The 22227-nt window shown below is 48.2% G+C and overlaps 1 protein-coding gene across 2 annotated transcripts in view; it reads right to left on the bottom strand.

Annotated features, from left to right (window-relative positions):
- Positions 1-22227, bottom strand: part of MRTFA (myocardin related transcription factor A) — a 287728-nt gene that overhangs the window by 169547 nt on the left and 95954 nt on the right. For both annotated transcript variants that reach the window (XM_078640591.1, XM_078640585.1), the window contains exon 2: positions 9690-9751. The gene's annotated coding sequence lies outside the window, so the exon portion shown is untranslated. The remainder of the gene's footprint in view (positions 1-9689; positions 9752-22227) is intronic.

The raw sequence follows: 22227 nt of genomic DNA, 5'->3' as shown, positions 1-22227 counted from the left end.
CAGAGGGGCATGTGTTGCAAACGGGGTGTGGAATTGGTTTTGTGTTTATCGACTTACTGGGGCCTGTGGGGGAGGTAGCTGACGTGAAGCTATCCTCTGAAATGGGGGCGAGGCAGGTCAGAGGGATAGAAGGTTTTTTAGCTGGTGCAGGTTTGGGGTTTTTATTTTGTCAGAAGACAGGCCCACTTTGAGGGTCAATGGCCGTTTTGCAACCCGCAGAAAGAAGCAAAGGACCCTAGGGGCGGTGTTTATAGCCAGCTATGCCCGGAGGACCGAGGCTGGACGTCCCATATTTAGAGGTGTGGCGTGGGTTCCTACCTGCCAACAGATTACGAGATTTGTGGGCTAAAAACCGGGTTGCGGCCCCGAGATATTCTGCAAACGGCCCACTATCCCTATCCGTTGAATAATGCGGGCTAATCATTAAAGTGTCGGTGAGGGCACATATCATAGGGGTAGCAGGCAAGGCAGCGGGTTTGATTTTGTATTTGTCAGCAGATTTAGGGTCTTTGAGGTTAAACAGGCGTTCTGCAGCCCGCTGATGTTCTGCAGCGCATCCCCTGCCGGTTCTGTAATGCGTATTGCACGTGAAGTATTGGCTGAGGAAACAGATAGGTGGAGAGAATGGGGTTTTATGGAGGTGTGGGGGGATTCTGTGTTTTACGGCAGATTGAGAGACTTTTGGAAAATAGCCAGTTTCCAGCCTCTTGGTACTCAGACGTGAAGGGTGTGAGTACCACCCAGCACAGCCGTCGGTTGTTCAGGAGTGGGAAAGCAGATCTTGCGTTTATCTGCAAGTTGGTATAACAGCCATTTTGCAGCTTCCTCCGGAGCAATATTCTCTGTGTGTGATATGCGACCTCCCCCCACGCTCTCTAGAATTCTGGGGTGTCTCGGATGGCTGGGGAGGCGGCGTTAGCCAGGAGGGGGGTTAAGGCGCCAAATGTACAGCACTGTCTGTCAGACGTGGAGCAGAGCCACCACCGCCATCTTGTGCAGTACAGAGAGGGACGGGTGGGTGCGGGGAGAGAGAAGGGCAAGCTGGGTGCGAAGGAAAGAGGGGGCGAAACGAAAGGTAACATAGGCCAAACAACGAGGGCAGTTGAGGGGTGTGGGCAACAGAGAGAGATGGGTAGGTGCTCGGGGGCACGTGAAAGTAGAGAGGAAACGAGAAATCTGGATTGAGAGAAAAAGGGGGCAGGGCGAAAACAACGGGCGGAGGACTCGGCGACTTCTTGCTGCAGCGGTCGGGGCAAAATGCCAGAACAAAAGCACCGCCATTTTCGCGATTCGGGGGCGTGTTTTAGCAGTTGAGTGACAGATGATGTCACGGCTAAAAAACTGCAAAAAAACGCCCCCGAATCGAAAAAAAGGGGGGCTTGAACCGAGTGACGCCCCTCTCCTCCAATGGCTGGCCAGCATTTACGAGGCCAGCCAATGGAGAAGAGGGGCGGGTTCAAGCCCCCATACTGCAAAAACATTAAATCTCTGACTCCGCCCGCTTCGTGGGACACTAGTCCGAGACCTAAAAAGGGTAAATCCCAAGGAGGCAGCTCATCTTCATGTGTTACCTTCTCATCATTGGTCTCCAAGGTTAGTTCCAGGACTCTCATGGGGAAAGGGGACCAACTCTTACATGTAGACCCGCAATGCGTATATGGGATACATGTTTTGAGACAGACAGTGACTGGCCTAATAATGTGTCAGGGTTCTTCTGCACTACTGGGGTCAGTTCCCCTCTATGAGGCACAAGGAAGCACTCTTCCAAGAGGATAACCCACAATGTACTCAAGGACAGAGAGTATCCAGCTCCCCTTAAACTGAGGCCTGGTACAGCAAACGACACACACCACTTCCTCTCCACTAGTGACCCAGGAAAAGATCCACAAAAGTACCCTATTTTTATTGGAAAGATTTGCAATGTACATTGAGGTCACAATGTGTTGTTACTCTTTTGTCTGAGGCCTGATACTCCACACTCTGGTCAGGGAGAAAAACTCTACTCAGACGTGAAAGTTTAAGAACTGCCCTATGGTGCGGGTAGACCCCGCACTCACCAGCACATCCAGTACTATACATAAGCAGACCCCGCAACAAGAGTCAGCGGTACATTTACCCCTTTTTGTAACTATCGTATTAAAAGTGTTACTGTAGCTAAGTGAAGTTCTGTTTTCAGTCACCCCTGCAATCTATACTGACAGTTTTTAATGGAAACTAGTGTTCAACTATCCGTTGACAGTACTGCCACTACGTGCATAGAATGAGGACAACTTGCATGAACTCCAACTCTGATCACAATGACGACCCCATACAGTTGGGATTTTAAAGGGTTGAAACGTCAATGATATTATTCCCTGAACAGATTTTTCCTGTGAAACTAGTGTAAAACGAACACCTCTGTAATGTTGCATGTTATGTTGAATATTTGAGTTGTTTTCATTTCATTTAATTTCTGTAACTACCCACGTTAACAATGACCAATGTGACGCTTACACCTATTTTAGTATTCACTCTTTTAGTAACCATTCTGTAAATGCAAAAAAAGTATATTAAAACCACACACACAAGAACATCGATAGCCTTGGAATACTACATTTATTAATACACATACATAACCCAGAAAGCAGAGGCAGGTTCCGAACTGAGATATGTAATGCAAGATACTGTTCAACTGGTATCGGACCCCGAAAACTCGGATATATGCAGCCGAAAAGATCAGACCGAAGTGGGAGGCAGAGTGAAAGGGAAATGATGTGCTGCAAGTTGTGGTGATCATGTCCACGACTACAAATGTCCTGGAAGAGGAGCTGAAAACCCTCTGGCATTCTGTATTCTGGATGACCAGGCCATTGCAATGCTACGACTGAGACCGAGTACTACAGTAAATGTATCGACGAATGATTGAATTCGGATCACAATACATGTAGTACAAATGCCTTCCCTCTTACTGCCTCTCATTCCTTGCACCTTTTTCCGTTGTCTTGCTATTAAATCTATTTTGAGGCGTTCCCCAACCGGTTTTTGGGCTTCCCGCCAGAGTAGCTGAATTTTTCTTTTTCGCATGCTCGTGCTTCATGTACTCTTTGATGATGTTGTTTACTCTCTTTAAGAAACTGCTGCCAAAATATCATTTTTCGTGGTACTTTCGCCGTCAGTGTGCGTTGTTACCCACTTTGTGGAAACTTACAGGTCTGTTTTGTAATGTTTTGATTTAATGCTGCCGATTCCAGCTTACCCTGCCAACACCTTGCCAACAAACGGTGCAAAAAAAGGTGTGAAAAAGTATACAAACTAGTCACTTTACTGAAGCAGAGACCAAGTGTGGATGGAGGCACACACACACACACACTCCTCCCCCCAACAAAGTACAGGGAGTCGGGAGAGGAGGGCGAGGCGAAGGCACAGCGTTAAAAACATCAGCTCGGCTCTGTTCCTGTCCGAACACGGAGAGGAAACCCCCCGAGGCTTGGAATGTCCCCCCCCCCCCCCCCCCCCCCCGCCCTCCATCTACGACATTACTCTGCGAGGTGACATGGGCACGCTGGCAGCGACGTAAGGGTGGCTGGCACGAGCAGCACCCGCACGCAGAACACCTGAAGCTACGGAGTGACGTCAACAGAGAATGTTCTCATCTCAAAACAAGAGCTATATCCGGGTTCGGGCAGATGGGGGTCTGAGGCATGCACTTATAACGTGAAGTATTCGGGCTGCGGGTGGAGGAATTACCACCATAGGGTGGGGTGGGGCTGTGGAGGGAGGTTCTTCTCACTGGGAGGGCAGACGAGCTGTGGAAATTCTTTATTAAAATTGAAATTCTTTTCAGAAAGAAGGGCGCTGGGGAGATATGTTGTAAAGAAAATTACCTTCTTAACGATGGACCTAAAGAGTGTTTTTTTTAAATAACTGGATGAAAGACAAGCTTTGGCTGTGCAAACGTTTTATTATAAAATGGAAATTCCTTTCAGATGGAGGGGCAGGCCAGGTAGAAGGAGAAGTCGTGTAACATGAATTACTTACACATAGGGTGACCATCTGGCATGGGTGCAAATTCAGGACGGCGAGTGTAAAAATTCAGGACAAAGGGTCAAAATTCAGGACAAAAATTTTGGACAGGAGGTCAAAATTCAGGACAAAACTTCGGGATAAAAGGTAAGCTTTACAAACACAACAGAGGAGGTCGCGCAATAGTATATAAGTAAGTAAATAGACAACCACTTAAGCACAAGTCAAAATAAATGTATATTAGGTCGAGTCAATCGTGCACTTCATGGTTTTTCAGTATGCCCTCAGCTTGCTACCTTAGACAATTCAAAACTTGCATCTCGCTCCAGCAGGCAGGCCCGGACTGGCCATTGCGGGCACCGGGCAATCCCCCGGTGCGCCGCAAGGGTGGGGGCCGGTTTTGGGCCCTGGGGGCCGTTTTTGTTACAGGGACGTTTTTGCAGCATAGCTGCAAAATCGGCCCTGTAACAAAATCGGCCGAAAACCGGCCCCGGCAAAGAGCTCAGCAGCACCACCAGGGGGCCGGCCGAGCACTTTGCCAGGGCTGGTTTTGGTTCTCAGTCCGGCCCTGCCAGCAGGTACCTTAGTCACCAGACTATGGTGAACCACAACTGAATATAAGTGAGGCCGCTTTTGTTGATGATTGAAAACTACTGGATATACAAGGAACTCTGCAGTGCCAGCCCCCAGTAACTAAACCGCCTCACCCCACCTCTCGAGCCTTTAAGGGAAACACCTGATCCCCGAACCGGCCAGTCCGGCCTTGCCACCACCCTCCAATGGTGCCCCACATCTTCACATAGACTGTCTCTCATGTGTATTTAATTTTTTTTATAGTGTTACTCATCCCAAGTTTGTAGGGCAGGGTGTCGGAGTGCGATACATCACACACACACATTATATAGAGACAATGAATCACATAAATGTGAAAGTCAATGTATAGGAAATGTTACTTAATATAATAGTTGCTACAAGGTGTAATTCTTTCATTTATCAATCAGTCTTTCACCATTCATTCTGTCCTTCCATCTGTGTGCCCATCTATATCCAAACATATTCAACCATTTTTAAACCTATCCACCATGTATCCTTCCATTCATCATTTCACTCATCCATCCCTCCACACACCCTTTCACTCATCCGTCCAGTATTCATCCATCTACCCTTTCACCCCATCCATCCTTACACTCATCCATCCACTTTTCCACTCATCCATCTATTCACTCACCCATCCAGCCATTATTTCACTTACTCAATCATCCACCCAGTCACTTGTCCTTCCACCCATTCACACTTTGTCATTCATCCTCCCTTTCTCTCTCCATCCCCCTTTCACTTATATATCCTTCCACCCACCCACCCATCTACTTTTCCATTCATGAATCCATCCATTGACCCTATTACTTATCCATCCTTTCATTCATCCATCCATCCTCTCATCCATCCACCCTTTCACTTCTTCACTCATCTATCCATTCTTTTGTCTGTCTACCCCCTTTCACTCTCATCAATCCTTACATCCACTCTTTCACTTATCCATCCATCCATTCACTCACCTATCTACCCTTTCACTTATCCAGCCATCCTTTCACTCACTCATCCACCCTTCCACCCATACAGCAATCTATATACCTTTTCACCCCTTCCATCCATCCTTTCATTATCTATCCATTCACCCTTTCATTCATCCATTCATCCTTTCACTAATCCATCGAGCCATTCACCCATTACTTCACTTATTTACTTACCCACCTTTTCACATTATGAGCTGAAGAGGCCCGTCAAAAACTTCACCCTTGCTATAGTTCCGAAAGCAAGGGGTGTGGTGGTTGAGGGTTTACTATGCCCCTGCACATAGGCAACCTGAAAACTTAGAAGTCATGCATGATGCAAACTGCCAGGAGGTGAGCTGACTGTGACATGGTGGTGTTTCCAGGACTTTAAGTGTGGTAAAAAAACTGGGGGGGGGGTCTCTTCAAAGGGGGTGTTCGATGTAATTTAGGGCATGGCTTAAAACACCTAGGCTAAAAATCTGTCCTTCGCATAGTGTTCCGCCCGATTGGTATTATGCTGTTTTGGTCATTGCATCCAGACATATAATACAGCAAGTATTGTTACACCAACAACAAGCCAGGACTAGTTGCTTAAAATATTCTCACGTTGCAGCAAGGGTGTTTAACCTTTTATCTATCTTACAAAATGCCCTGCTGTACACTGAGGCAGGAGGAGGCCACCACAACAGCCCAGACTGCCCCACTGACATTCTGTATGTGGCAATCATCAGCCCCATACATGACAATGGGCGGGTGGGTCTGCTCTTGTGCTCTAGGAGGAGTGCGAGGCAGCCCCATCAGCTGGGGTGAGGCCTCACAGGGGAGCAGCGCTGCTCCCTCCAAGGCCATAATTACCAGCAAAAGGCGTCCGCAAAAGGAATCCTCATGGACAACGGACGTGAGGTCCATTTTACGGACGGTCCGTAAAATTTATGGACGGTTGGTCACCCTACTTACTTGCAGGGCACAAGTCCTAACAAAAGAACTAAGTGGGGGGACGCTGACGTCACTACAGGAAGTCACAACAGGAAGTGACGTCACGAAAGGTGGCTCGCACTTAGTTGCCGTTTATAGTTATCGAGCTTCCGGTAAAATAAGTGGGGGGACGCTGTCCACCCGCATGGTACCTCGACTCGAGCCTTGCTTAAACACCCAGGGACAGTGGTGGGGCTCTGGAGAGATGTTCAGGGAAGGGACGGAGTAGGGTGTGTGGAGATGCTCGAGTCGGGAACGTGTCACTGGTGCAAATTTAGAAACACGAGTGCAACAAAATGGAGCTGCGAGCAGCGCTTAGAGTGGAGCGAGTCTCAGACCCGGGAATTATTAACAAGCATTGGCATAGCCAATAGGTCTCGCCTTTGGAACCTTGTAAGTATTTAGCCATGCAGCACATTATCCCGGGTGCTACAACATCTACTAATACTTCATGTGCCACTGGTGAATGGGGGAGCAGAGCCACCTATCAAGCCAGGTGGGGCTTTTACAGGCCACAAGAGAGTGAAGAAGCTGCGAGGGTCAGGTACTACACTATAGAAAGGCGGATGGAATATGCAGTGCACTTGTAATAGTAACAGACGTAATGTTGAAACAAGTGTGCCTGTCCACATGTTACAAGAAGAGAAGGGTACATGTTTAATTGCAGAAATGCGCACATACAAGCACAAACAGACACATAAAGAAGACGTACTTTGGCTTCCTGCAGTGGGGTGAAGCACAGTTCATGCACAAAGGGGGTAACAGACTGGGGGCACCAGCTTCTGGTCAATGTGACCTTACAGGCCCGACCAGCACCTCCGATCCAGCTCAGCCTCATGACAGATGAGTGCAAGGAGATGCCTTGAACCGTATGTCTAATAAAAAAAAATAACAAAAGCAGGAGGAACTAAAAGCAAAATGGGGACAAAATGAAAGCAAAAACGGTAGTCTACCGTGCTAATCACTGAATAAACAAGCAGAAAGGTACTGCTGGCTCGTTGACAAGAAGAACAAGAACAACAGCCTGTGAGAGGGCACATCCGGATATCAATCCAAACAAGAATGCATTTGCAGTTTCATTTCAGCTTCCTACTTGTTACAACATAGAACCTTTTAAACCAGTGTTCATACAAAGCCTTCATTTTAACCACTTGGATGCTAAGCCATGCCCAACATTCCCCATGTAATTTCCATTGAAACCAATGGAAACTCCATGACGAGCTGGGCTCGTCATGAGCGTCGAAGGGGTTAAGCACGGAGGCAGTAAATGTATTCAAGACTACCACAAGATTACTTTACGACATCGAAGACACTTTTGTCCATACCTGGCCTTTGATAAAGTATTCTGGGAGTTGCAATCTTAACAAGAGGTGGCTGGGCGGTATGGACAAGCAAACACAAATAAGCATCATAGAAAGTTGTGTATCAAGACAGAGAGTGAGACACAAACAGTGAGACAGGGACAGGCGTAGGTAGATATGGAAGCATAGACAGGAATAGACAGAGACAGAGCGAGATAAGGGCAGTGAGACAGGCTATACAGATAAGTGTACAGAGACAGTGAAAGGCGGACATTTAAAAAGAGACAAAGAAACAGACACGTCTGCTAGCAGGTGACAAATGCAACAAGCGCGGCCACGAAAGTGAAAGCAACCGCACTAATTTGTAACATGATCCACAACAGATGGCACCCTGCGCGCCCCTGCTCGCTCCCGACAGCTGGATGCCGTGGGAGTAAACATTTACAGAAAAGGTGGGACATGCACCCACCTTTGGCCAATTGCGTACTTTCATTTTTGAAAGCCACACGCAAAGGCCAATAGGATGTGTGGAAAATAAAAAAAACATGCACAAGTTTGGACAAAGTCTGGAGTGATTCCAAGAGGCCTCTCCATAAAGCAGCGCATGCGCTAGACTCAGCCTAAAAACAGATTTTTAAACACTTCCACACAGGGCCCTGTGTTCGTGTCCTTATCTCTACCGCAAAAGCATTGATCAACTAATCAACATTAACTATAAAAACCCTTCCGGTAGTTCACACCAGCGATGCAATGCCAATTTACATTTAACATCTTTTACTTCACCTTTTGTTCCCTATAAAAAAAATCCAGATACTGTGTTTTTGCAGTTCTTCTGCATGCAACGCAAGCCTGACTTTTCGATAGCGCATACTGTGAACTGTTCTCCTCTAGGTGTCTGTGTGAGAGCAAGGTGTGAGTGGGTGTTCATGACGGGGCACAATTGAGAGCTCTGGAGATAAGGTCGTAAGATAGTACGAATTTCTCACAGTGCCTGTCACTTGGTCAAAGAGGTGTTCAGACTCTTTGAGCATCCAATCCTTGGCCTTTCTGCCGAAAGCACAGACAGATAGTCACAGGTTTGCCAACTGTGATTACCAATATATGTGACGAAGTCGCACAACTGTTAAAACATTGACAGAACCAAAGGAAAAAAAATGGCTACATTTACAGGTGAGGAGTGGGCGCGTGTGCGTGTGTGTGTGTGTGTGTGTGTGTGTGTGTGTGTGTGTGTGTGTGTGAGAGAGAGATGGTGAAGTGGAGGTTACAGAAGGAATGACACGCAGAAGCCACAGAAGGGCAGAGTGAGAAGTCACTTTTGAAAGGGAACAATGTGACGTGTGAGATATGTACAGGGAGGATTTCAGTAGCAGGGACCAACTGATTGAGAGACTGCAGAGCAAAGCAATGTGAAGGAGAGAACTGGAAGTAATGTGAAGGCGAAAACGGGAGTGACTGAGCCACTGAAGAACACAATACCTTCCACAGACTTTAGTCGTGTTTCATTTACGGTCTCTAGCTTTCAGAAATGAAATGGTTGCATTCAAATTATTCACAACAAAATCACTGCTGTCACTCATTTATCTCATACTGTTAAGAAACACTGTCAAAGCCAATAGGTTCGGCTGGTTTTATCCAGATCGTCATTGCTGTGTGATATTTCTTGATTGTAATAAAAAAAAAACTCAGAGAGGCCCCACATACTGGTTGGGTGATATGCTGTGGCGCCAGGGATTCTAGTTCACGTGTGTGAAACCACATGCTTAGTTACGTAGGCCACGCTTCGTTAGCCACACTGCATTTAGAGACCAACCCCACCTTTTTCACCCAACTCAAAGCACTGCTTTGCAGCGATACCCACCTGAATCACTTTCTCCAAGAGAACGTACAGCTACGTGCCATGCCACCACAGATGTCCGGACACTACAAAAAACAGGAAGGGAGGAGAGAGATGCTGTGAGCATTGAATGCAAACAAAAACTCTTCAAAGAGCAGGAGATTAAATCCAGGCACATATCACAAATACCTGAAACCTACCATAGAGGCACAGCGTGTGCTCCACAGACATAGGCAAGTGGCAATCCATTTCCACAAGTGCAACACGTCATAAGCAAAAGTACCAAGGACAGGCAGAGCCCCATAGGTAAACTTGGTGGGTACCAGGAGTACAGAGGAAGTACACCGCATACTGTGTAACCCATATCATGAACACTCGTCCTGCACCATCGGCAGTGCACCGTGGTCCCAGGCAGGACACCTCAGGCACACATAGAGGGCCCCAGGGGCACACAGACAGTATCAAAGGCAGTGCACCTGAGCACACAAATTGCACAACAGAGAGGGCACCAGGCGTAGGCGCCAGGTTACAACAGTTTGTAAAATTTGGGGCCTACCAGCAATTATATGATAAGTGCCCAAGAAGTAGGCCAGGGTATTTCAAACTGTTTAGAGGGTGAACATGCGTGGTGCTCATGGATTGCCTGATGCCTTATGCCTTCTATCAAAAAGACTATATTTGAAAGAGTGATCAGCATTTCCAAAGGGAGCGGATATGGTTTCACAGACATGCCAGACTACAATTTAAAGTAATCTCTAATTTCTCCTGCCTTAAGCACTCAAGCATTATATAGAACATTCAAAGCACAATTAATTAACTTATTGACAAACAGCTCTTTTTAAATGCACAAAACAAGGGTAAATCTTGTTTTAAAACGTCAATTTGATTCATTCATTAGGTTAACTGCTGAATACGTGAAAAATGGGCATGTAATTTCCATTAGTAAAACAACCTAATCTTTTCTTCACCTTTCCATTAGGGATAATAACCAGTTTATTTTTCATAGTGCTCAATTTGTAACGAGGCCTCTTCAGGGAACCAATAACAAAACATGATCATAAACCTCTTAGACCCGTGCAAATGGTTTATATATGAAAATATGCCCTGTAAAATAGTATATATAAAACACATTGCTACATTTTTACATCACCTAAGACTGTAATGAAGAACACAATAAGATCGTGACAGTTCTCGTGATGAAGTGACACTGATGCACAGTGCCTGTGCTAATTCCCCCCGCCTTTGGAAAAGGGGGGTGGTGATGGACAGAGTTTCTGAATGATGCAGAATACTCTTACCAAGTCAAGAGATCATGGTTTTAATCCATCACCGTTTTTTAGCTCAATGCACCATCCCAGCTCAGAACCTGGCTATATGCAAATTAGTCTGTTCCTGTCCCAGTGCATGATGGGAACAGGGCAAACCAAACTACCAAGCCAATTCTTATACTGGGAAGGAAACAAGCTTCCGGGGACCGGTTTCTGGCATCACAGCCTTCTTCGGCCCGGCTTGCTTGATTCCTGATGGTGCAATGAGCAAGGGACTCACGTCTGAGCATACCCTCCCACACATAGTGTGGATAAAACCGATTTTGGAGAAGGGGGGTGGTGATGGACAGAGTTTCTGAATGATGCAGAATACTCTTACCAAGTCAAGAGATCATGGTTTTAATCCATCACCGTTTTTTAGCTCAATGCACCATCCCAGCTCAGAACCTGGCAATATGCAAATTAGTCTGTTCCTGTCCCAATGCATGATGGGAACAGGGCAAACCAAACTACCAAGCCAATTCTTATACTGGGAAGGAAACAAGCTTCCGGGGACCGGTTTCTGGCATCACAGCCCCCTTTACCAGGAGTTCGTCTATGCTTTTGGGGTTGAGGGATGGCAAGCATGGGCGTGCAGCACTGGTTGGCTGGCAGCGTACAAAATGAAGGGTTAAGTTGCTCATTTATTGGGTGTGAGTCAGGTTAATTCCAGAGGCTTTTCCATGGACCATTATGCTTATGAGTAAGGTCACCCTGCAGGGCACGCTTGTCATATCACCCCCCCCCCCCACAACTTCCATGGCACTGCTGCACTGCTCTTATGGAGTGGGCCCCGTCAATAATTTGGAAAACCTGCCTCCTATGGCACCAAGGACACCAATCCTACATTATGGGCTCTAGGCACAAGCAGGACACCACAGACCAGAGAGGAAGAGCAACACACACATCTGTCCTAAAGCATGGAGAAAGGACCACAGGCAGCAGACTACGGACACGCGAAGAGCACCACAGTCATGAGACAGAAGACAAAGGAAAACATAACATTACACACTCAACCACAGACAGCCTGTGAGTGAAGAAATATCATACATTGCTAAAATACACAGAGCCCTCTCCTGCAAACTACTTTTGTTTAAATCTCTAAATCACAGAAGGGAAACCACCACGCGAAGGTGAGTCTAGTTTCTGAGCCACCACCGTTTCCAGGCCAAAGCTGGCACCACTGCTCATTGATTACACAAATCATCTACGACAGGGATGTGGAATTCTTATAGCCTGACGCCCAGGACATATTGTTTGGGGTCAAGGGCAACAAGTTTTAGTGTGTATTTTGTCCTTGGGACAAGTCGGCCCAACACCCCGCAGCACAAACCCTTTGGCTGCCAGTTTGAAGTGCCACATTAAGGATCAGGGAAGGGCACTGTCTGCAGTTAAGTTAATATTTGTGTGCATATGTTAATGCTGTTCAAACTTGTATTTATGGTTCATTAATTTAAAGCCTTTATTATTAGGGTGAGCGCTCTAAGTAAATGTAAATTCTGACTGCACTACTGACAGGGGTTCCAGTATAAAAATGTGTACACATGGTTTCAAAGTTTAGCATTGTGAGGCTATGCATAATGGTCCCAGAATGCTCCCTGAGTAGATGCATATATTTGCAGAAGCTTGAAAGCAAGATTAATGATTATTTGCTTTTATAAAATGTTCCTAAAAAACATGAAAGTAGGGGGAAAAAAACCTTTTGCTAAACTACCGTAAAATTTCAGGTTCCATTTCATTGCAGCATCATTTAGTAAAATGTGTAGATGCATGCTAGTATTTCTCAAAAATATTCATATTTGAAAATCAGTGTAACCAGTTTCAATAAGATTAATGGAAACATACAAATAAACAAGCTTTGGCAAATACAGTTGTGAAATTGGTGGTCAGCTTTTTAGTTTCGGCAATGCATGACTTGTTTTGGCATGGTTTCTGGAAAACCATATTGATGCGAGAGCTGCCGGACCTTCACCATTATAACAAACATTGGCAAAAGCAAAAATTGTTTTTTGTCTCAATAAAGCACACACTACCACATTAGTTATTGGCACTGAACACAACTACTTTATGTGCCAATATGCTCCTTGTGAAAGAGCAGAATGCGATCACTCACAGTGAGGGAGAGTGCAGCTATATGGCTTTCGTGAATTTAAAGAAGTAGGGCGAGAAATTGTACTCCTAGAAAATATTTGTGAACTGCATTTTAGCATGAGCAAATATGCATGTGTAGATTTGCTCATGCAAAAACCTGAGCGTTTGCAAGTTCATTTTCCCTCCAACCACTTTTTTCCCAACTCTGGAAGAAGGTGTACGTCTGCCATTATCAAGAGTATATTTCCAACATTTATCAGTATGGGAAAAGATTAGAGAAGAGTTGTTGAAACCCCTTAAACATGCAAGTTAGTAGATTTGCACAGACTCAAAAGGGCATTCCAACCCTGGAACTATTGCTTATCACTACCTTCAGTCCCAGTATGTAGATCTGCCGACACGTGGCAACATAATATTCAAACACTACTATGGTATGAGCCCTGGCATAATCAGAGAGGCTATATAACAGCTCTTATATAATGAGATTGCTGCCATAATTTGTCACCGCACTACATGGCACCCAAGGGACAAGTGGATTTTGTTACAGGACAAGTAGATTTATGAAGCAACCTGTCCCATGGACAAGTAGATATTTTAATACATTCCACACCCCTGTACGACCAGGAATGTCACACAAGATGCATGCATGACTGATATAAACGAATTACCATGAACCCAAGAAAGCATCACAGATTTTGTCACAGAAGTCTAAATAGTAGAGCTACTCAAAAATAGCGCAGACTGGAACGAGAGATGAAACTAAAGGAGACTCCTCTGTTTAAGAGGTATGTTTGGACGAGTTTAAGAATGAGGGAATACCACGTACCACATAATAACAGTTTTGTACATTTACGTCCGGTACATATGTCCTCTCTATTGCTAGACAATCACCTCTCTAGGATCGTCTATACCTATAGGGCCTGAATCACAAAGAAATCCCTCTGACTTATTCTGGGTTTCCCCTGTAATTCAAGTGTAAACCAGGAATACTACTAGAGTAAACCACTGCAAATTAAGGTTTGGGTCAACTGTCTGGCCCTGGCTAGGCAATAAAAAAATTATGGCACAGGGGGCTCCCGGGAATCAGGGCCCATGTGGAAGGCAACCAAGGTTCATCACCATTCCTCGCAGTTGGTGTACTAATCCCACTATCCTCCTGAAGTTCTGGAAGGTCAACGATGAGCAGCCTCTATTCATCAGCAGCCCGCGCGAGCCGGGTGGTTTTGTGCCCACAAGCCCCAGTCCAGGTGAAGAATGCAGTTTTTTGGGCAATTTACATGATAAGTAGGTTCTTGATTTGCAGTACTGTTGAGGTCAGACAGGAGATTGTGCAATTGAAAGGGAAGACATCTCCTTGTTCAACTACTAAAACTGCCACAGCTATTGCTTTTGGGGGGACTTAAGACTTTGTTATGGTCTAGTTGTATAGGTTGATGTAGGCTTGTAATGGCCTGCTCCAAGGTGACATTGGGGCTTTGGACTCTAGCAGGAGATATGCTAAACTGCTCAGCACTAGGGGGCGTGGCCAACTGCCGAACATGGAGGCAGCTTGAAGCGGGAGCTCCTCCAGGCAAACCGGCCCGCATCATCTATCCGTACCTGATCCGTCTTTCCGCCCGCTCGAAGGAGCGACATCGGCTCGGGGACCCGAGCGGCACTCAGTGCTCCGACCCCGGTGGTGATCGGACACCGGGAACTGCTATAATTTGAGGCGGCGAACTGGGGCCTGCACCTTCCTAGCAGCACCGGCCTAAAGTGCCTGGCAGACCCGGCCGGAAGTACATCCTCCTCGGCCCGGGCGCTGTGACGCTGGCCGGCCGCGGCTACACTCTGTCGCGAGAAGTGAGCGACTGCACCACCTATCCAGAGCGTGCCCCCTGTGTGGCTGCAAGGACTGTCTGGACCTGGTATGGCCTGGGGCACCGTCTAGAGGCAGAGCGGCTGTCGACGGGAGTGAGAACCTCCCTGGGTCCCGGACGGCGACGTATTGAAACTAACGGGCGGCCGGACACGCCGTTTCCGCGGCGGGGTGAGGCGGTCTGCACTGAGGGCCCTGCCGTCCTCCTACGCTGCTAATAATCTGAGACTCGCCCCGCGGTGGAGGGGGGACGCGTCTGAGCCCCATTTCCCTGGCTAAGAGGGGGCATCGTGTGGCGCCCTGTTTGCACGGGCAGTCCCGCATTGGCGCAGATGTGGTGGTGCACGGAGGGGGTCAGGCACAATCTACAGGGGGCCCCCCTACAAGAACCCACTGAAGGCACACAGCAGCACCGCGATTGGTAGCACTACGGTGCGTGTAGAGCACGGGACCAGCCACGCGGTAGGCCGCACTGCAAATTCTCAGAGACCGGGGTGCGGATCTTCACGGCCGCCGGCGGCGCTGCGTCTGGGCCCTGTGGGGAATACGCGGCGCCCCCTTGGAACCGGTGGTGCTCATCATTGATTGCCTGACGCCCGGGGGCAGTGCACGACTCGTGGGCCAAGAACCGACCCAACAGCCGAATACGCCTACCTCCATCATCGTCGCGCCAGCATGGCCGGCAAGGGCACAAGAAGTACGTCGACGCAGGCGAAGCTCGACAAATTTGCTTACAGCCAACATGGACAGGCCCAGACTGGCGGCCGCCACTCGGCTGGAGCGACCCCAGAAGCGGGGGCCGCTCCCAAGGTGACCTTAGACGATGTTATGAAAACCCTCACCGAGGTCAAAACGACAGTGGGCTCCATTTCTTCCGAGGTCACTCTGCTTCGGGCAGACTTCAGGAAAATGGCGGAGAGGGTGTCACAGGTGGAGGTAGTTACAAAATCGCTCGTCGAGGACACCTCGGACCTGCAAGTTGCCATGGAGCGCATGGAGAGAGTCACTAAACAGTTGCAGGAGAAACTCGACGATCAGGAAGGGCGCTCCCGGAAAAACAACGTCCGCATCCTGGGCCTGCCAGAATCGGAAGGTAAAGCTGCTATGGACCTACACGTCGAGGACCTGATCAAATCCCAGCTGAAACCTAAAGGTCTGTCTCACTTCTTTTCTGTTGAAAGGGCGCACCGAGTTCCTGGTGGAACGGCAAAGCCAGGTGCCACTCCGAGGCCTGTGCTGGCCAGATTATTCAATTTTAGGGACAGAGACGCAATCCTACAGGCGGCGAGGGTCTCCCCGCCTGTGAAAATTCAGAACTCCACTTTGGCCTTCTTTCCGGACTACACGGCGGAGGTGGCTAGGCGCAGGAAGTCGTTCATGGATGTGAAAAAAGCGCTGCGAGACAAAGGCCTGCAGTACTCAATGCTTTTCCCCGCCAAGCTGCGCATAGTGGCCGAAGGAAAATCGTGGTTTTTTGACACGCCGGAGGTGGCTAGAGAATGGCTTGATGGATGGAGACAGGTGGGCCGACCTCAACGCCCACATAGGGACCGACGGCACCAGCACAGCGGAGAACCAGCGGATCGCCCGTCGAGGAGCCCCGCGAACAAGGAGGGCGCAGCGGCATTGGATTCGGATCTTGAAAGGGACCCCTTTGACTCTGGACAACCTGTTAAGGGCTGAGTTGACTGGGCTGCCAGAGGGACAATATTTTGTGGCCCTTGGGAACTTGACGCTGATGGAGCTGAGTAGGGCGGGCATCGGCCGGTGCCTGTAGGGGTCTCACCAACCCCACGAGCAAGTAAGATGAACGGGGATGGGATTATGCACTCTGCCAAGTTGGGGAAGCGGGCGGGTTTTCGTCCGTGGTGCAGGGAAGCAGGGAGGGGGTGGGGGGGGATGGTTGTACTGTTATGGTTATTGTTTTTAGTCATCATCACCACTTCAATATGGCGCATGGTCCTGCTGCAGGCTATACACTCATGGTACCCTAGCACAAGTCATTGCATATGTGTTGCACTCCGATTCCACACGTCAATAGCTCTGATCATAAACCCGAATGGCCCAGCAAGCTAGTGACACACCCGCAGACAGCGGCCCGCCGATGACAGTGGTGTCCCCCTTAAAACTACTTACATGGAATGTTAGAGGCCTAGGGGACAAGATTAAACGAGGGTTGGTCCTCCAAACCATCAAACGCCACGGGCCTGACTTGGTGATGTTGCAAGAAACGCACCTGGCTGGGTCTACCTGCAAAGCACTCGATAGACGGGGATATGCCATGGCGGTACATGCGGAGTTCACTACGGGATCCAGGGGCACCGGGATACTCCTTAAGAAGAACTCCTCATTTATGGTCAAAAGCCGCAAGAGGGATGACCAGGGTCGGTTTGCGGCGTTATATGGCCAGTGGGAAGGGAGACCCCTCAACGTAGTGTCCGTTTACATCCCACCGGCGCTACACTCTACGGCACTGCCGGCGCTGGGTCAATTTCTACTTGACCTCCCAGAGGGTGACATGATCATTGGGGGAGACTTCAATGCCATAACTGACCCGCAGTTAGACACCTTTCCCATACGAGAACGCCTGAGGGGGACGGCCACGCTTCCTGGTTTTCTGACCGCGCTAGGCCTCACTGATGTTTGGCGTCAATTGAACCCCACAGCGACTCAATACACGCACTACTCAGCTACACACAACAGTCTCTCACGTATTGATTACCTTTTCTTTTTGGGGGTGGGGCTGGGATCGGTGGACAAACTAGAGATCCTGCCTAGAGGTGTATCTGATCACTCCCCAGTATCCCTCCACATTACGACTAAAGAGAGGAAGCGCGCCAGGCTCTATCCAATATACCCCAATTACTTACAAATCCCTGGTATTAGGAAAAAGCTTAAATTGGCCACATCACAATATTTTACAGAAAATGTAGGCACAGTTTCCTCACCCTCGGCGCTCTGGGAGGCATACAAAACAGTCTTGCGCGGCGCAGCGATAGCGGCTATCACAGGGCACAAACGAGACTCCAGAAGTGACCTCGCACAATTAGAATTGGCACTACATGCCGCGAACGCCGCGCACATGGCCGATCCCACCCCTGCCACTGCACATGCGCTACACCTCAGTCAACAACAGCACTTGGCCCATCTTACAACGGTTACCAAGGGACACTTGGCGAACACCGCACACAGGGTATATGACTGGGGCGATAAAGCCGGGAAGATGCTGGCATGGTTAGACAAAAGGAGTGGCTGTACCAGAGGTATTCAGAGAATATACGCACAGGATGGCCAGCTGCAGACACACCCTGAGCAAATAGTTCGCACCCTGGCACGACATTATCAGGACATATACACACCGGTTCGGGCTGTCACAGAATGGGAGGCGTTAGCATCGCTCGACCACATTGCTGTCCCCGAGCTTTCGCAAGAAGCGCAACAGGAACTCGACACTGACTTAACCGAAGATGAAATCCAATTGGCAATACAGTCGTTGCGATCCGGCAAGGCGCTAGGGCCTAACGGGATACCCGTGGAATGGTACAAAGCGTCGGCTCCCCTGTTGAGCAAACCCCTGCTAGATATGTATGTAGAGAGTTTAGACAAGGCTGAACTCCCTCTGGACCAGCGCACAGCCACGATAGTCGCCATTCCTAAGCCAGACAAGCCGCAGACGGCATGCTCCTCGTACCGACCTATCTCCTTGCTCAACGTGGAAGCAAAGATCCTAGCGAAACTCCTGGCTAGTCGCCTGATTAAGCATCTGCAGACCCTAATACACCCCGATCAATCAGGTTTCATGCCGCACAGAAGCACGGCACTGAATTTGCGGAGAGTACATGGAGTCCTGGCGCGAGCACATCTCCTCTCAGAACAGGCAGTCATTTTATCTCTAGACGCCAAAATGGCCTTCGATCTGGTGGAATGGGAGTATCTATTTGCGGTCCTTGCTCGTATGGGCTTCGGCCCGAAATATATAGCATGGATACGGCTGCTGTATAGATTGCCCATGGCACAGGTGGTGGCGAATGGTCACATTTCACAGACCTTCCCCCTGGGACGAGGAACCCGACAGGGGTGCCCACTATCCCCCTTACTCTTTGCGCTGGTGCTAGAGCCACTAGCTATTCTGCTCAGAGCAACACCACTGTTTCGGGGCATCGCCTGGGAGGACGGGTGGGAGGATAAAGTATCCCTATATGCAGATGACATGCTGATCTACATGACCAATCCCAATGAGGGTGTTCCTGCCCTGTTGGCTCTGTGCGATGAGCACGGGAAAGCGTCCGGTTACACCCTAAATTGGTCCAAATCCATAATATTCGTCCTTAAGTGCCAGGAGCCGTTATTGCGGAATGACTGCCCCCTGCAATTAGCGACCGGCTCATTTAAATACCTGGGCATTTTCATCACCACTAATGCGGCGGACTTCTACACTGCGAACTTGGTGCCACCTCTGACGGGTCTACGTGCGGACGTTAAGTATTGGGCTACCCTGCCGCTGACCCTCCTTGGGCGAGCAGCGTTATATAAAATGATGGCTCTCCCTAGATTTCTCTATGTGTTAGAAAACACCCCACATGTAGTGGCTCCACGCTACTTCCAACAAGTTGCTGCGCTGGTATCTGCTCTGTTATGGGGCAATGGCCCAGCCCGTATAGCACATGACAAACTAGTTAAAAGCTGGTATGACGGAGGGATTGCACTACCCAATCTTCAACTATATTATTGGGCATCCCAACTTAAGGTAATTAATTACTGGATCCATGTCCCGCGGGATGACCCCGCTTATAAAGCGGACTGGTCGCAGCTGGGGACGGACGGCATGCTATCAGTATTGTACAACCACTCACAGGTTCGAAAATTGCTTGGACCAACGTTACATACGGCTACCTTATGGCATACAGCGCAATCTCGACTGGGGTGGAGGGGGAAGATCACTAGAATGACGCCGTTGTGGGACGCGAAATCATTAGGAAACTTGAGGTCCAGTAAGGGCTTCACACGCTGGGATCAAATTGGGATTTCGGTGGTGGGAGACCTTTGGGATGGGAGCTCGGTGGTTGCATTCTCACAGCTACAGCAGCAGTATGGTATGGGGCCCACTGAAACATTCAGGTATGTGCAAATCCGTCACGCCCTACTACAAGCCATTCCACCGGACACCACACTCCCGGAATCGTCGCCACTAGAAGACAGGTTGTTAACGGAATTTATGGAGCAGAAGGCAACCTCTCTTACATACAAAAAACTGGTTAACAACCTGACAAACCCCACGCAGAAACTTAGAGAGCGGTGGGTTGGAGACATAGGGGACATGGATGACACAGAGTGGAATGAGGCGCTGGCATCGCCGAGAGAAGTGGGCATCTCGGCTAGGTTCAGGTTGGTCCAGCTCAAGATCCTACACCGCACCTATTACACCAGGACACTTCTACACAGGATACAACGAGCACCACACCCCTTCTGTCTGAGAGGCTGCGGGGAGGAGGGAACTTTACTCCACACACTATGGGATTGCCCATTGATCCAGGAAGTCTGGAGGCAGATTATGCGCACAGTGTCCCAAGTCCTTGAGGTGTCACTCCTTCCTGAACCCCGTAAATGCCTGTTAAACATTTGGGACCCTACTGACCTGAACAGGTATGGACAATTGTGGGTCACGTTGGCTGTGACAGTGGCCAAAAGAGACATTGCACAGAAATGGGGTGCTCCAGAAGTGCCTACGGTGCATGGCTGGATTAGAAATATGGACCTTCTAATGGTAAAAGAGAGGGCGGTGTATGTGCTGCGGGCCTGTCCCCGTAAATGGAATAAGGTATGGTTGCCATGGAATAAATACAGGGGGGAACCGTGTGCACCCTTGCCGGAGGACGAAGACTTAGAGTCGGAAGAAGAAGAGGATTGGGAGGGACGAACTAGTGTATGAAACTCTGAGTTGTGGTGGGATGGAGCGGGAACACGATAATGCCTTTGAACGAGTGTACGGACTATGTGCAATAGATGACAAATCTCTATGTAAGGATACAACATTCTATTGTGATGATGACATTAGTTGGGTTTTTATAGATGTAATTTACGTTTTATTAGTTGAACTTGCTGAGAACCAATTGCTATATCATAAGTGGGCAACTTACGAACTGGAACGGGTTATGATATGTTGACAAGTAAGAATATGTACAACACGATAGCGTTTATTTCCTTCATATCCATAATAGTAGAGTAGACTCGGACGTCAGAACGTACTAGGAATTATCAGTCTCTCTGATAAATGTATGTAGTAATGTGAAACTGCTGATTAATGATGTTACTGTGCATATCTTCTTTGCCTTCTTGACAATAAAGTTTAAAAAAAATAAAAAATGCTCAGCACTATTGTCCTGTCCTGCGTATCTTGCATGGTGCAGTTGATGTTGTTTGGCTGCATCGTTATTAAATCCTACGTCACATTAATCTCCTTCTCAACCGGAGTGAAGTGACTCTTGGAAGGGCAAAGAGGTAATACAAGAGGAGAACCCCGATGAGGACAACTAAGACAGAACCCAGGCGGGTGGATATAGTTGGAGAGCAGGGAAGTTGGGACATGCCACTCAGTAGCATGGTAGGAGTAAATGGGTGGTTAAGAGGCACAGAAACCAGGACCCTCACCCACCCAAAGTTGGTACCTCAGCGATGTCACAGACAACCGAAAGAGCTCATCCTAAGATCATTGGATAGTCAGCAGCTGGTAGTTGAGAAGCCGGGTGAAGTAAGTGGATGCTATTCCTGGGATGCTCCGAGGGGCTCATCTTGTTTTCTTACAAGGGCCACACAACAGCTGAGTAAAGACAGCAAAATTCTCAGCCACCAGAGATTACCTGCTGCCTTTGGGTTTTAAGCTTAAATGGACGGTCTCATGCAGCATTATACATGGCGGACCTGATGAGCAACTAGAAACCAAACTATATTTCCTTGTATCATTCAGTTGTTTAGCGCGGCCTGGTCTATAGGCTCTAATTCTTTAGGGCATTGATGGATGCGTTTGTTTAGGTGAATACAGTTTTACTGCTTTTTGAAGTCATCTTTTTTGTTGATGTAATTTGAGAAAGAGTGGCGGATACATTCAGAACAAGCATTTACAATGCAACGGTTTCGCCTTTGGAAATGTTAAAGCTATTTGCAATGTAAATGACAATGGCAATTATTTATCTGTTTTCAAAACCAACACATAAATACAAATGTTGTCATTTACAATGCCAATAACTCAAACTTTTCCAAAGGCGAAACCGTTGCATTGTAAATGCTTGTTATTAATTGTTGGTACTAG

Source organism: Lissotriton helveticus, chromosome 1_1, assembly GCF_964261635.1.
Source record: "Lissotriton helveticus chromosome 1_1, aLisHel1.1, whole genome shotgun sequence".
Classification (NCBI taxonomy): Eukaryota; Metazoa; Chordata; class Amphibia; order Caudata; family Salamandridae; genus Lissotriton; species Lissotriton helveticus.
Note: the sequence above shows the minus strand (reverse complement) of the source record. Positions and strands in the feature narration are given on the sequence as shown.